Source organism: Dama dama, chromosome 23 (assembly GCF_033118175.1).
Source record: "Dama dama isolate Ldn47 chromosome 23, ASM3311817v1, whole genome shotgun sequence".
In the NCBI taxonomy this organism is placed as follows: Eukaryota; Metazoa; Chordata; class Mammalia; order Artiodactyla; family Cervidae; genus Dama; species Dama dama.
In genome coordinates this window covers 2,174,512-2,190,490 of record NC_083703.1, presented here as the reverse complement: position 1 = coordinate 2,190,490, position 15,979 = coordinate 2,174,512, and the positions used below count along the sequence as shown (strand labels likewise).

The 15,979-nt window shown below is 59.7% G+C and overlaps 1 pseudogene; it reads left to right on the top strand.

The window, feature by feature from the left end:
- The first annotated feature begins 3,743 nt into the window (after positions 1-3,743).
- LOC133045252 (uncharacterized protein C8orf90-like) lies at positions 3,744-9,559 on the top strand (annotated as a pseudogene).
- Positions 9,560-15,979: the final 6,420 nt, after the last annotated feature.

The window sequence follows — 15,979 nt, the reverse complement described above, 5'->3', positions numbered from 1 at the left end:
GTCCTCGCCTCTAGAACCCTCCCTGCCCTCTGCCGGGCCCTCCTCCAGGCAGTTCCTGCCCCTCCCCCAGCCTCCCAGCCCGGGGCGGATCTCTGTTGGCCCTCTCTCCCCACAGGCCCTGCACCCCATGAGGGTGGACACCCGGAACCCCCACCCTGCCATGCTCCAGTGTAAAGCTGGCGCCGACAACGCGCCCGCTGGGCGAAAGCAGCAGCTGAGACCTGGCGGTCCAAGGAGGGGTCCCGCCTTGTGTCTCCAGGGCCGCCGGGGTGGGGGCGGCAGTCAGCGGAGGCCCTGGCCCCCAAGCAGGCGGCTGCCAGAGGTGCCTCCTGCTCTTCCAGGCTCCCTCCTCCCTCCACACCCCTCTCCTAATCTTTCACAGGAAAAAAAAAGGGGAAAAAGTCCAAAGAAAGAGGTTTTCTTCTCCACTTTCTGAAAAATGAGATTTTAAAAATAACCAAGAGGCGGTGCAGCGCCAGGAGGGGATTACGTGGGGAGCCTGAGCTGTGGGGGCCTACCCGCCTCTCCTCGGCAGGTGCCCTGCCCGCGGCCTGCAGCCTGTGCCCACGCCACGCTCAGCTTGGCCCCCTCGCTCTGCCCTTCCCTCTGTGCAGTGGGGGCCAGGGGCGGGGGCTGACCTGCTGAGAAGGGAGGTGGCCGCGGAGATGGAGGAGGTGGAAACGCTGGGGTCGGGACCCCAGGCTGCAGAAGGCCCCCAGTTCCTCGGTGCCCCTCCCTTGACTCCCTGCTCAGCCGCTGCCCCACCCCTCCGGGCGGTAGCTCATCCCCGGGTGCTGAGCTCGCCGCCGCCACAGGGTGTCTGCAAGGGCCCGTCCTCAGGCCCTCCTTCCCTCCCTCCACGTGACATCCCATTTTGACTCTCAGCGTTAGTGTCATTTCTCCAAGAGGCTGACCTTGACACGGGATGGTCTCCGGGGGTTACCCCTGCTGCTGCCACCCCACTGGTCCCTGAGAGTTTCCTCTCCCATCTTCATCCCCACGGGTGTCTGTTTCATGGGCTTGACCTCTACCCTCTGTGCAGTCAGGCTGTGCGCTCCCTGAGGTGGGGACTGGGGAACTATGGGTCTGCCCCATTCCCATGCCCCGGGCGCTTTCTGTCCCGGGGGCTCCATGCCAGCCCCTGTGTTTCTTTGTCTGAAGGGTTCTCTGTCCGCTGGTGGGAGATTCAAGGCATCACCTCTCCAGGCAGCAGTGCTTAACTCATGACTGATAGGGTGGGTGGGTGACTAGGCCCTCACCTTCAGACAGGATGGCCTGGGTGGGGGCGCTGAGCCCCAGCAGCTCCCGGAGATGACCACTTAACCTGAATCACCCGCCTCTCTCATCCCTACCATGTGCCCTGGGGTCAAGTCCTGTCCTCAAATCGTTCCTTAGGGCCAGGAGCGAGGCTGAATAACGGCCTCCCAAAGAGAGCTATGTTCCAATCCTTGGAACTTGTAATTGTTACCTTATAAGGCAAAAAAAAAGTGGCTGTGATTAAGTTAAGACTCTTCCGATGGGGAGATTATCTGGATTATCTGGGTGGTCCCTTAAAGCAACCATTTGCATCCTTATGGAGAGGGGTAGGGGGAGTTTTATCAGACAGAAGAGGAGGAGGCCATGTGCCCACAGAGGTGGGCGTGGGGGTTGGGGCGGGGGGGTGGGTGCCAAGGGATGCTGGCAGCCCCCAGGAGCAGGGAGAGGGAGGAGCCAGTTCTCCTGGGAGCCGTGGGGTTAGCACGGCCCTTGACTGCATCCTAGTGATGCTGTCTTAAACCACCGACGTTGTGGTGATTGTCACAGCAGCGCTAGGAAACAATACAACGTGCTTTGGTGGGAGACTGGACCTGTCTGTCCTAAATGTGGGGGCAGGCCAGCCAGCAGCTGTCCCTTCAAATCCTGGCTGCCAAGCTGCAACTACATTCCCCAGCCTCCCTTGCAGCCAAGAGCAACCAGCTGACTTAATTCCAGCCCTGGCATTTGAGAAATGAAGTGTACAATTTCTGTTCTTAGTCGCTTAGTTGTGTCCAACTGTTTGGGACCCCATGGTTGCCAGGTTCTGCCTGCAGCCCACCAGGTTCCTCTGTCTATGGGCTTCTCCAGGCAAGAATATTGGAGTGGGTTGCCATGCCCTCCTCCATGGGATCTTCCTGACCCAGGGATCAAACCCAGGTCTCCTGCACTGCAGACAGATTCTTTACCATCTGAGCTACCAGGGAAGCCCAAGGCTACTGGAGTAGGTAGCCTATCCCTTCGCCAGGGGATCTTCCTGACCCAGGAATCGAACCGGGGTCTCCTGCGTTGAAGGAGGAATCTTTACCAGCTGAACCACCAGGGAAACTGCTGGCCAGAGAGGGTCCCCCATCCTCCTCTTCCCGGTTGAGAAGGAGATGGGAAGGACAGTGGATGAGACCACGCCCTCAAGGGGCGGGGCCACAGCCAGAAGGAGCCGGGCCTGCGCTGGAGCCCTGGACCGCTGGATGGCTGCAGGTTGCTCTTTGTTACCACGGTTTGGCGGTTACCCTATTACGCAGGCCTTGAGTGGCTACTAAGAGACCTGTCTTGTCCACGGTGTTCAGTGGCCATTTGTAGAATGTCATGTCAGGTTTTTCTCCTGTGTTGTCCCCACCATGCGGATAGCAAGCGGCCGCCCAGGGTCGCCGGGCTGGGCTGAGCTGGTACGACGTCCGCCCTGAGAGCTGGCGTCTGGTGGCCTGTGTGGCTGCAGCACAGGGCCTTGGGAAGCGGGCCGGTCCGTGAGACACAGGCATCCCTCGGCTGCCTTTGAGGCCCAAGGGCTGGCCGTGCTCCCGCCCACCAGTCCCACGAGGGCCAGGCCCTCAGCCTTCCTGGCCTCCCCCACATCCCACTCCATGCCTTCCTGGCCAGGGGCTCCGGACGCACTGGTGGGTGGGATGCGGTGCGTGCCAGGCAGGGCGATGTGTGTGTGCTCAGCTGTGTCCGACTCTTTGTGACCTCATGGACTGTAGCACGCCAGGCTCCTCTTTCCATGGGATTTCCCAGGCAAGAATACTGGAGCGGGTTGCCAGTTCCTGCTCCAGGGGCTCTTCCCAACCCAGGGATCCAGCCCTCGTCTCTTGAGTCCCCTGCATTGGCAGGAGGACTCTTTACCACTCTTTACCTCTTTACCACTAGCCACCTGGGCTCTGGGTCGCCGCTTCTCAGGATCGCCCCTGGCACTCGGGACCGGGTCTCCCTGATGGAGGAGGCGGTCTCCACATGCCTGTGCCCAGAGCACCTGGCCATCGTGGGTCAGGAGCTGTGCTGTGGGCTCACACGGGGGTAAACAGGAGCCGTGCGCTCCTCTCTCGCCAGCTTGAGGAGCACAGGGGGATTCTCTGTATCCTGTGCTGCCCCCGGTCGTTTTGTTGGTGGAGCTAAAACATGCTCCCCAGGGCTTCCAGAGGAGAGCTGGAGGCTGTCCAGCCCCTTGCCGGGCTCCAAGGTTCAGAGCCAGCAGGGAGGGATTAACCTGGGAGGGTCACTGGGCTGAGGACAGAGGTCTCCGAGCACCAGGGTGGGGTCCCCACGGCTCCTGAGAAGGGCCAGGTGAGCCATGGGGGGTCAGGGGAGAGGCCCCTGTGCCTGCTGACCCTCCCCACCCAGCCCCAGGGCACTTCTGGGTGGGGTCTCTTTAAATTCAAGGTTCTCGCCTCCCCAGAAGGCCCCTCCCCCAGTCTCCTGGGCAGCCGGGTAAACAAGCCTGACCCCAGGCTGCTGACATGGCTTCCCCCTGTTCCGGGGACCCCAGCCCGGCAGGTCTGCCCCCGTGTCCTGTAGCCACTCCAGGTGAGACACGCGGAGGGGTTCGGGGTGGAGGAGAAGGGGGTGCTCTTGGCAGCTGGGCTCTGAGGACGTGGGAGAGAAGGCAGCGCCCCCACCTCTTCTTGGGGGGGGTTTCCCCAGGGTCACACAGCAGGGCAGGGCAGGGTGGGGGCGAGCACCCCATCCCCCGACAGTTCTCCTTCCTGTTGTCCTGTAGCCCTCCCTGGGGTCCTGCAGCCCATGGACCCTGAGCCGGGAAGTGGGCCAGGGTCCTCCTTACTCCTCAAAGCCCTTCCAGTTCCTTCTCCGGCCCCCTCCCCCACCTCTGTAAAAGCCCAGGGCTAGTCCCAGCTCCTCAGAAGTAGACTGTTGGACTTCCCTGGTGGACCAGTGGTTAAGAGTCCGCACTCCCAATGCAGGGGGTGTGGGTTCTATCCCTGGTCAGGGAACTAGACCCCATGTGCCACGTGGTCAGCAACAACAACAAAAGGAGGTGCACACCCACTGCGCGTACTGGGCGGGCTCTTACCCTCCCCGCCCCGTGGATTTTGGGGCCTGGACACTGACCCTGTCTCCAACTGTGCTGCCATGACATGGGCGATCTCTCCTTCTCCTGCCCCTCAGTCCCCCAGACACCTCTCGGAAACGTGTCCCCCAGCCACCCCTGCGGTGGTCGTGTCTCGCCAGCATCCAAACTGCAGCCCAGCGCTGACCCCAATTTGGGGACCAGGACTCCAGCACCCCGTGGGCAGAACCATAGCCCACTGTTTGCAGCCTGTTCCCTGCCTCCTCCCCCCGGTCCCACCCCCTCACGCCCCCATCCAGCTCTGCAGTGATCATCACACCCTCACCACACCCTCCTGCCTTGTGCCCTCTCCCATCTGATGGCACCCCCCCGCCCCAGCTCTCTGCCTACTCCTCGCGGGCACCCGCACAGCTGAGCTTGAGCGGAGCTGGGGATCAACTCAACCAGGCTAATGCTCCCGTTACATTCCTGGCGGCGAGCTGCAGGGGGGGCTGCGTGCCAGGGTCCCACTGCATCCCTCCTCCTGCCCAGCCCCTCCTCTCTCCCAGCAACTGCCTTGCACCCCCGCTCCCAGCACCCACCCCCCTCTCCCTCTGCACACTCAGCTGCTGGCCTTGCTCCCGCTCTCAAGGAGAGAGAGGACCCCCACAGGCTCCGAGCACGGCAGCCGCCCACTGCACCTGGGCCCGCGGGCCCCGTGCTCCCCCGCCTGCTCCTGCACGAACCACCCCCTCCCAGCCTCGCCTGCCCACGGCTGTCACTCCAGCACCTCTCCACCCTCCTCTCCCGCATTCTGACATTTTCTCTTTACGAGATCTTTCTCATCGACATAAAAGCATGCAGCTACACATCCTGTCTCCTGACCCCACTTCCCTTGTAGCTACCGCCCTATTTCTCTGCTCCCCATTTTTAGCAAAACTCCTGGAAAAGGTTATTTATACGTACGTGCTGCCTCCCAGTCTTTCCCTCCCATTTGCTCTGGAATGCAGTGGACCCAGCCCTTCATTCCTGGACTTGGCCACAGCAGCTCTGGTCAGGGTCAGGGGTGACCTCCATGCTGCTGAACCTGAGGTCAGTTCTCAGGTGCCCTTTGACATGACCATCAGCAGCTCAGGGGCTTCCCAAGTGGTGCTAGTGGTAAAGAACCCGCCTGCCAATGCAGGAGACATAGGAGACGCGGGTTTGATCGCTGGATTGTGAAGATCCCCTGGAGGAGGGCATGGCAACCCACTCCAGTATTCTTGCCTGAAGAATCCCATGGACGGAGGAACCTGGCGGGCTAGGGTCCATGGGGTGGCACAGAGCCGGACACGACTGAGAGACATACGCGGTGGATTTGAAGGGGCAGCTCAGGGCCCAGGCCCCTCCCCGCTGACTCCCAGAGCCCAGCCTGCCCTTCTCCTCTCGCATCACTGCTGCTCCACCTTCTCTCCCTGACCTGGGGAAGCTGGGGGCCCAGGCCGGCTGCTCAGGCTTCTTCCCTCTCTGTCTCACGATCACGTCCAGTTCTGCGGCAGTGAGAGCATGGGTCCTAACTACTGGACCACCGGGGGATCCCCTGTGGCTTTAAATGCCACCATCTCCCAGGAGTCTGTCTGTCTTCAGCCTGGAGCCCCCCACCTCAAGCCAAGACTCTAGCTAACTCTCCTCTGCACCTCTTCCCCGGCCTGTCTGAAGGCATCACCGGTCCAGAATTAGACTCTTGAGCCCCTAGCCCCAAGTTGCTCCTCTCAGTATATGGGGCTTCCTTTCCTCCAGTGGCTCAGGCCAGAAACTGCGAGTCTTCCCTTTGCTCCCCTCCCCTTCCCCCACCAGCCCCTCCATCGGCAGAGCCTGTGGGCTCCATCTTCAAGACACATGTAGAAGCAGCACTTCTCTCCGCTGAGCCCCCAGCCCCTCTGCCCTGGATTGCTGCCCTGGCCGCCTTGTGGTCTGCGTGGCGGCCCCTACCCCTCACCTGTCTGCTCTGCAACCACCAGACCCACCTGGCTAACTGCCAGTCAGGGGTGATCAGTCCTCTCCTGCCCCCCGGGGGCCCTCCCCTCTTCTCCACAACTCTCACCCCTGGCCCACAGCAACACCCCAAAGCGCCTCTGCACAGCCCACCGCCTGCTGGTACTAAGTGTGAGGCCAGGCCAGTGCTGTGGACACCAGTGCAGTGCTGTGCCTCCGGCCACTCACCCTGGAGGCCTTCAGGGAGGAGGTGTCCCGGTGGACAGGACAGGCTGCCCGGGGTGGGGGCACAGCCATTCTGCCATCCAAATCTGAGGCTCGTGCAAGGCTGCCTCGGACCTGTCCAAGGTGCTGAGTGCAGTGGGCCCCGAGCCAGCCCCTCTGGCCTCACACCCTGCTCAGAGCCAGTCCACTGGGGTCTGTGATTCTGGAAGCAACCGCTTTGGTGCTGAGCTAGGAAGGCACTTCCCACTGATAAAGCGGGTCACAGGAGGACCTGACAAAGAGGTTCACAAAGGTTCATGACCTCCTTATCCACAAGGATGGCAGAACAGGCTCAACTGTTTCCATTTTTCAGATGAGGAAACTGAGGCTCAGGGAATCCAGAACCCAGACCACGCTCTCCCAGGTGAAGGAAGCACCTCTGACCCAGGTCTGCTGGCTCCTGTCCCTGGCCTGGGAGAAGCCGAGTGTGTGCGGTACACAGCTGTGGCAGAGCCTGGCACACAGCAGATGCCCCAGGGTACTTAGCAGGGGAGGAGAGTCATCGTCCAGGGGCCCCTAGCAGGAGGGTGGGCACGGGGGCGCGCCTGCGGCCATCAGTTCAGGGCGGGCCTCTCTGGGTCTGCATTCTCACCAGGAAAACAGGCTGAGTGCTGTTGCCCCTCACAGGGGTGTGGGGGGGAGGACCTAAGAACTCACGCTCAGAGCCTTGTATGGGTTCATCCATCCCCTCCTCCCAGTCCCTCCCCCTGAGTCCTGCCTTGTCTCCAAGGAGCTGCCCAGGTGGTCCTGTGTCCCCAGAGGCTTATCTATACCCAGGGAGGGCCCATGGTTGCATCGTTGAGTTCAGTGTCCCCAGAGCTAAGCACTTTGCTGAAGGAAGGAAGGGGGCAAGGGGGAAGGGTCTCTCCTAGCAGCTCATAGAAGGTGTGGGCTTGGAGTGGCGGCTTGGGCTGCTGCCTGGGACCATGGATGGATGGGCCTCACGGGTGCAGAGGCCCCCACCCAGGGGCACAGTGCTGCGTCCATACACACATGATATCTGAGTGCGGACCCCTGAATTTCACCAGACCCCCGCCTCCTGGGAATCCATGTGTGAGTCAGCGATCAGCCATGTCCCCATTTCTCCTGGAATGTGCTCCTGGAGTGAGGGGGAAGGGGGTGTCCCACGGACACAGCACCAGCCCAGCTTCCAACCGGATCCTTCTCCCTGGTGAAGCTGGTCAAGCTGGTCAGCCCCCCCCTGGGTCCCAGATCCCCGTGCCCAGGCAGGGCTCCCCCCTCCCCCCATATGTTGACACAAGGCCGGCTCTGGCCCCTCCATGCTGGCCCTGCTGGGTCCTCCTTCGAATTCACCCTCACCTGGCTCTGTCTCCCTCCCCCGCAGTCCATCCTCTGCCCAGGCCCAGGATCGACTTTCCACTGAGAGTCATCAGGTCACCCCTGCTCTCTGGGGATGACCCCAGGTCCACAGCAGGCTATCCAAAGCTATCCAGACTCCTCCCCTTCTGAAACTTTCCGCCCAAATAGTATGTAGTGGCTATATTCTAACACACCCCTCCGGGCCTTTCTGCCGCTCACAGCTCCTTAGCGCTGTCCCTGGAAATTAGTCTCCCTCTCCGGTACCCCTCCCCTCGCTGTCTCCACGTGGCCCCCTTGGCCTCTCTGGCTCAGCGCGGGTGGCTGCGGGAGTCGCTTATCTCTGGCCGCTCCGCGATCCCTGCCCGCAGGCCCCGCCGCGCCCCAGGAGCCCCCGTTCCCGGACATCTACGGCGGGGACGCGCAGCTGTGGGAGGCGCACTTCCGCGGCATCGGGCGCGCCTACCGCGCGCTGGGCAAGGAGAACGACTTCGCCATCCGCGTGCTCACGGAGGACTTCACGCTGCCCTTCCCGTTCGCCTGGCCGCCGGGGCCCGACCCGGCTCGCGGGCCGCTCTTCTACGACCCGCACGACCGCACGGGCTTCGACTTCCTGCTGCGGGGCCCGGGCGCGCCGCCCCCCGCGCTGCTGCGGCCCCTGCACAGCACGGCGCAGGCGGCGCTGCGCAAGCGGCGCCTGGAGCAGCTGGCGCTGAGCTACGCGCACGCGGGCGCCGGCCCCCGGCCCGGCCGGGTGCTGCTGGCGCCCGCGCCCGGCGCAGCGGGCAGCGCCTTCCCTGTGCCGGAGGCCGCTTCCCCCAGCGGGGGTGCCCCCCGGCTGGGCTAGCGCAGTCCCGAGATTGTCAATAAAGCGTGCAATGCCTCTGCTTCTCCCGCCCCGAGGCTCTTTGCCAGACACACCTGGGCGGGCGTCTGGTGCCAGCAGAGCCCCGGGGGCCGGGTCCGCGGTGTTGTGGGATGTCCACTTTGTCCCAAGTGGCTAATGAAACAAGGCGGGAAGTCAGAGTGGCAGCCTTGATGGGCTGGCTAGGCCGGGAGCAGCTGTGAGGGGGAGAGGACCTGGGATAGTGGGGAGGTGGGTGGCCCTCGTGGCGGGGAGAGGACTTGGGATAGTGGGGGGGAGTGGGTGGCCCTCGTGGCGGGGAGAGGACCTGGGATAGTGGGGGGTGGGTGGGTGGCCCTCTGGGACCCTGGTCACAGCCTCTTGGTGGGCATTAGCGCCCCCATGCTGCAGGTGAGGACCCTGGGTCCCAGCGCTCCCGGGAGCACCTGCGATTTGGTTCCCTTGTGACTGCAAGTTCAGCAGGGGTCCTGTCTTCCAGGACAGAGGGGCATCAGGGTCGGGTGAGGGGCGCGGATGGAGAGATGGGAGGGAAGGAGCACAGGGCAGGAGGGGGCGGGGAGGATGTGATGGGGAAACAGGCGCCAGGACACAAGCATCACACGGGGAGCCCAGTCCCCAGGCCGCTGCTTTCCTGCCAGCCCTCTGTGCTGGCTCTGCAGAGAAGAGGGTCCTCCTGCCCCCCACTCCCACCCCCACCCCTCTTATGGGGCTGAGAGATCGGCTGAGGCCGTTGGTGACCTGGCCTCCATCCTGGGTGTCTCCCTCTGTAGGTGAGAAGCCCTGGCAGAGGCCAGTCTATCGTGGACTCCTGGTGCCGGGCAGAGCCGCTGGACGCAGGGCCCGGGTGACATTCTTCTCCCACCTGCCGGCCAAGGCTCAGCTTTCCTCTTGTTGGGGGCTTGGATCCGAGGCGTGCAGGAGGCAGGGGGCTGGAGGGCGCATTCTTACTCAAGTACAGATGGAATCGGAGCTTTTTTTTTTATCTTTCTTCTAATCCGGGAGTTATTTATAGCTTCCTGGTGGTGGGCAGAGATGGTTTTTCCAAAGTCTTGCTTGGTGTGCAGGAGAACCAGTGACAAGAAATGCTCAGCTCTGGAGGACAGGGGCTCAGCCTCTGCAAGAGGGGTCCTTAGCTTCCCCCTTCTCTGGTGGGGACCCCACAAGACCCCTGACCCTGCTCCAGGTTCCTTTCCACTTGTGGCGAGATTGGTGGAGAGATTGGTCCCATCTCTCCAATTTTATAGACATGTGCGGTGGTTACACCGCAATCCTCATGCATGTGAATCCTGACAGGGTAACAGAAATGACTCTGTTAAGGGATTCTATCAATATCCCTGTGTTGAATACTAATTGTTCGGGTTTCCCCAGAGGCAGGCCCTAAACGTGGATTTGAGTGCAGGTGACTGATGCGGGAGGTGACCCTCGGAAACATAGGTAGGGGAGTGAGGAGGTGAGAGAGAGAAGGGAAGGAAGCCAGTGGGGGGCGGCTGTGCAGCTAGGTAGGCCTGCAGGTGTATGGAAGCCCCTCTGGGAACCCCGGGAGACCGCATGGGGACTGCCGCACCGCCAGCCCGCCTCCAGGACGGGGAAGCCAGTGTTTAAACTCTGCCTTCCTTGTGCTGTGGGGACCGAGCCTGCAATTCACCCAAAAACAGCATACATGGGGAGGAACTGTTTAGAAACTTTTATAAGGTGCCAGAGTAGCTTTATAACTGTAAAGTGTGATAAGAATTTGGAGTTTATATTTAGTATATTCCTTAAATAGAAATTTTTCTAGAAATGTATTTTTAATGTAGTTTATGGCAATGGCAACCCACTCCAGTACTCTTGCCTGGAAGATCCCATGGACGGAGGAGCCTGGTGGGCTGCAGTTCATGGGGTCACAAAGAGTTGGACATGACTGAGCAACTTCCCTTTCACTTTTCACTTTCATGCATTGGGGAAGGAAATGGCAACCCACTCCAGTGTTCTTGCCTGGAGAATTCCAGGGATGGAGGAGCCTGGTAGGCTGCCATCTATGGGGTCGCACAGGGTCAGACATGTCTGAAGTGACTTAGCAGCAGCAGCATGGAGATATTGGGGCTTCCCAGGTGGTGCTAGTGGTAAAGAACCTGCCTGCCAATGCAGGAGACATAAAAGATGCGGGTTTGATTCCTGGGTCCAGAAGATCCCCTGGAGGAGAACATGGCAACCCACTCTAGTATTCTTGCCTGGAGAATCCCATCGACAGAGGAGCATGGTGGGCTACAGTCCATGGGGTCGCAAAGAGTCGGACACCACTGAGCGACTTAGCATGCACACATGGAAGTATCTGTCTATGACATGTTGGAAATAAAAATGTGGCCCTTTACCACCTCTAGTCTGAGAAGTACTGACCAAGGGGAGAAAGATAAGTAACCAAATAAGTAACCTACTAAAGAAACAAACATGACTAAAAAAATAAAAACAGCAGTAAGTACTATGAAGAAAATGAGTAAGGACAGGTCCTATTTCAAACAATGTGGTCATGAGGGCCTCTTGGAGGAGGTGACATCTGAGGTTGGAAGAGTGAGGAGGACCCGTCACTTGAACTTTTGGGGAGGGGGCTCCAGGCAGAGGGGACAGACTGTGCAAAGGCTGAGCAATTAAAAATAAAGCTTCAAAGGTCACAGGACTGGAAGCAGCGGGTGCAAGGCCAGAGCACAATGAGCAAGAAGAGACTCTCATTGTCTGATAAATAGCCTTCCATTTATGGGGAAGACTCTTTTCCCACAAGACTCTAGGATCCCAAAGCCCTTTCATGCTTACTGCATCTTTTCATCTGCCCTGTAGTTCCATGAGGTCAGTGGGTGGAAGAGGGCCCTGGGGCCTAGAGAGGGGAAGGGATGTGTCCAAAAGCATAAGCCAGCATGTTATTAGAACTCCACATTATAGCCACGAAAGGCCTGGCTACAACAGGCTTAAATGGGAGAAAGTTAAAAAGAATGGTTCATGTAACTGGAAGATCCAGAAATAAGCTGAGCTTCAAGTAAGGTTTGATCCAGGAGCTCAAGATTGGGTCTATCTCTCCGACTAGCTTCCTTAATGATGACAGCATGCCTGATGCGCCTCCTGACTTTTCATTCTCCCTGGTCACTGACTTCCCAGAGTTCTCATGGAAGAATGGATCCATCTCAAGCCCCAAGAAGCCTCCCTGAATGGCCCATTGGTCCAGCAGGGTCACGTGTCTAGTCCTAAATCAGACAGTATCCTGTACTCACTGACCTAGGCATGTATTTCCTGAACCAATCCCTATGACCAGTGGGTGGGGTTACCCTGACTGGATTCTAAGAATAAGGCCAGGAACGGTATCCTGGATCAGCTTGAGGGGACTGGAAGGGATGTTGGGGAGGTGACTCCCATGTCCATCACAGCCAGGAGGTGTGAGCCCTGGGGTGTGGCCCCTGGGTTGACTTTTTTTTGCTAAATCATGCATTTTCTCTTCCAATTAAGTACGCTGTTCCTGGAGAGAAGCTTGGGTCAGAAATGGCCACAGCGGGACCTCTACTCTTTCATGTGAAGCAAGGTTGATCATCTAAGTTGTCTCCTGACCACCCACTCAGTGCGGGGGTGGGGCATTCAGGGGTGGAAGACTTCCTGCATCAAGAAACCTGTGGGGGCGGGGAGTGTTGGGAGACCTCAGGACCTCTGCTCATTGCCCCTTGGATGAGTGTCTGGGCAGCCCCTTCTGGGATGCAGGGTCTCCTGCTGCCCTCCTCACAGACAGAGCCATGAAGCCCTGGCCTGGCCTTTTTGCTCTGGCTGCTAGGGAGCTCAAAGCCCACCTGTGCCTCTCTGCCCTAGCTTTCCTCGGGCATGATCTCCCAGATAGGGCGCCTCTAACTTCTGGCCTCGCTGTTTTATCCTGGACTGGCTTTCGAGTCTTAGGCTAAGGGGATAAAATCTTAAAAATGATGCTTCCAATTATTTTTGGAAATTGGAGAGAAACACCTTTTTTTGAATGCTGCAGACCGTTTCACCCCCTCTGACTTGCCGGAAGACTCCGCTGTATTCTCAGAGGCAAGCCTGGTGGTCTGCACTGAATATTGTGGGTGTTGTGTCAGGGCTGACTGCTGTGACATTGGGCCCTGGTACTCGCTGGGGTGGGCAGTGGCTGCCTCCCAGGCTCCGGGAGACAACATACCTCTGCCAGAAAGCTGGGTCCTCTGTGCACCGGCCCTGTAGCCCTCGGTCAGCACGTATCTAGGGCCTCAGGTCCTCAGTGGTAGGTGGGAGCACGTCACGGTGCCTCTGGGTGGGACACTGGGGGGGGGGGGGCGGTGGGAGAGCTCATTGTTCAGGCCCCTGGGTCAGCCTGGCATGCAGTGAGAGCCTGCAGAGGGCCAGCTGTTCCCGCTGGGACTGTCCACTCTCTGGCAGCTAGCCTTCTCCCATTGTCTTAACCCAGGGGGGATCTCCTCTGTCCTTCTCCACCCTGGAGCCCAGCACACGCCTCCTCTCCACATCCCTCACTCGGGGCACCAGCAGCCTCGCCAGGTCACTCACACCCCCACCACCGCGGGTACAGCAGCACGTGGGGCAGGGTGTGACCCGTCAGAGGTCACGCGGGACCTCTGCCTCTAGAACCTGCTTGTGGGGGCTGCTCTGAATGTTATGAATGTGACCGGGGTCTGTCAGCTTGCTGAGCAGGGAAGCTGGGCATCCTGGGGGGTCCCCGGGGGAGGACAGGAGTCGGGGTGTCAGCTCGGAACCCGAGGCAGGTTCCCTCTGCCTTCCAGCCAGCACAGCATTCCCAGGGAGACTGGAGACTCCATGTCCTTCCATAGTCCAAGGAGACGGCTCCCATTTGATCCCTGCACTGCTAGGAACAGGGGTCAGGGCCCCTCCACCCCCTGCCTCTGCTCCAGTTTCCTCGGGAGCAGACTCTGAGGAACAGTGAGAATGTTTAAGTAATTGCAATTACAATCTTCAAAGGAAGCCGGGAGTTGAAACGTGTTCCTAATTACTGTGTTGCGATGTCGGCCGGCTCCCCAAATTGATCATGTTAGAATTTCCGATAGAGGATTAATTGAGTTGCTGCGAGGACCACTTTGCGTCCCTCCCCCTTAGATGCGGCCTGTGCACAGCCTGGAATGACAATGAGGGGGCTGGGTGGAGGCTTGCGGGAGCCAGCCTGATGAAGAGCTCCCAGCCCAGGTCAAGGCTGGGCTTGGGCCTGTGGGCTGGTGGAGCGGCTCCCTGCAGTCTCTGGTGTGTGCACTTCACCCAGTGTCTCCTGCTCCTGCTTCTGGAATTTCCCTGCGTGGGGCCTGCTCTCTAGGCCCCCTGTGTTTAGGTGGGGCCTGCGACTAGTGCTGGCCAGCAAGTCCTGGTCACCGTGACATGCGTCTCTTTGGGGCCAGAGGCCTTCCTGCTGGGACAAGACCCTCAGGAGGCTTTCCTTCCTCTGCCCCGTGACCCGTGGCCCCGGAGACAGTGCCTCCTCCACCGTCCTGCATCCTGGAGGCACCTGCAGCGAGAGTGAGAATCGCCCATCGTTGCCCCAGCTGCTGAGATTCGGAAGCTGTTTCCTCCCGTGGCTCAGTCTAGCGCCTCCCGGTTGATACAGCCTCTGCAGGCAAGACTGTGCAGGCCCAGAGCCAGATGAGGCCAGGGGCCCTTGTTCAAAATCAGGAAAATAGCAGGATGACAACAGCAGAGCATTAAACCGGCCCTGGAGTGTGACTGCCCAGGTCCCCGGCCTCAGACCCTGTAGAACGAGAGGAGGGAGCTGTGAACAGGCCTCGTGGAGGCAGGGTCTGTGGGGCTTGTGGCAGGAGAAGGGTGTGGGCCGCCCTCCCCGTCCTCTGTCCTGCAGGGCCCGCCGCCCTCCTGTCCTGGCCCCAGGCGCCTTCTGCTGCTTTCCATGGAGTCGCTGAGCTGTTGTTGCTCCTTTTCAGACAGCCTCTCTGCTCTGCGATGTGCCCTGGGCGTGGGGGTCGCAGGCCCCCGGGTGTGCTCCCATCCAGGGCTGCAGAGAGGCTCGAGGGGTGTCAGGCAGGTAGGGGAGGGAGGCCACCAGAGAGGGGTTTGATCAGAGACCCCAGGGAAGGGATGGGGGGCAGACTGTGAAGAGGGGAGCCCAGGAGGTGAAGGACACCCGTTTCTTGTGTAGGACCGAACTAACAGAACTTTGGCTTGTTCCTTGGTGGGCTTGGAGCAGAGCAATGGCAGCGTTTCATAATTCTTTAAAGCCTGCATTCATAGGAGTGGTGCTGATTTCACCCCCAAGGGGAAAATCTGGTTCTTGGGGGGCTCTTAAGTCTGGTTCTTAAGATTTCAGTGAAGAAATCTTACTTGTTATGTTTGAAGCACAGCTACACATAAAGTACACACACAGAGATGCACAGTTCATCTGTGGTCTTAAAATTTCGAGAGGGGCAAACTAGGAAGACATGTCTAAAAAGACTCCTTAGGTGCTGAGGGGCAGAAAATGAAAGGAAGGTTGAGAAGCACTCGTCTAGAAGGATCAGTTTGCTGTTATGGGTTGAAAATAGATTTGGGCGCGGGTTCCACAGAGGCACTAAAAATTGAAAGTGTCAGTTGCCCAGTCGTGTCTGACTCTTTGCAATCCCATGGATTGGAGCCCGCCAGGCTCCTCTGTCCATGGGATTCTCCAGACAAGAATACTGGAGTGGGTTGCCATGCCCTCCTCCAGGGGATCTTCCTGACTCAGGGATTGAACCCAGATCTCCAGCATTGCAGGTGGATTCTTTATCATCTGAGGCACCAGGGAAGCCCAGGAGAGCTAGAGGCAATTGCAATAATCCAGATGAGCCGTGCTGGAAATGCAAGAGGAACCTGGGAGGGGGTGCGGCTCCAGTGCAACTTCCTGGTTACAGAAGGAGAGATGTCAGGGAGGCCCAAGGTTTGGGCAGGGGCAGCGGGAAAGCTGGACTTCTATCCCCCGGGGTGGGGAGGCTGGAGAGGAGGCCACCTGAGGAGCCTGGCGGACCCCAGTGGTGGCGGCAGGCTCAGCTCAGTGGAGGCCTTGGACAGATGGGTGTGTTGGGGACCCAGGCTCAGTGCTGAAGGAGGACCTGCCTGGTGCTGGCTGAGATGTTTGAATGGCCGAGGAAGGGTGCACTTGGAGTCCCTTGGCTTGGTAGGCCCTCAGGCTTCTCATCTGTGAAATTGTCACTCTGTCACTTGGCCTGAGCCTGGTTTTTCTCCGTGGGGCAGGGACTGTCTCCAGCAGGAGCTGCTGAGGGCCGTTTGAGGCCCCAGTGCTGGGCTGTTGCCGGGGTGTT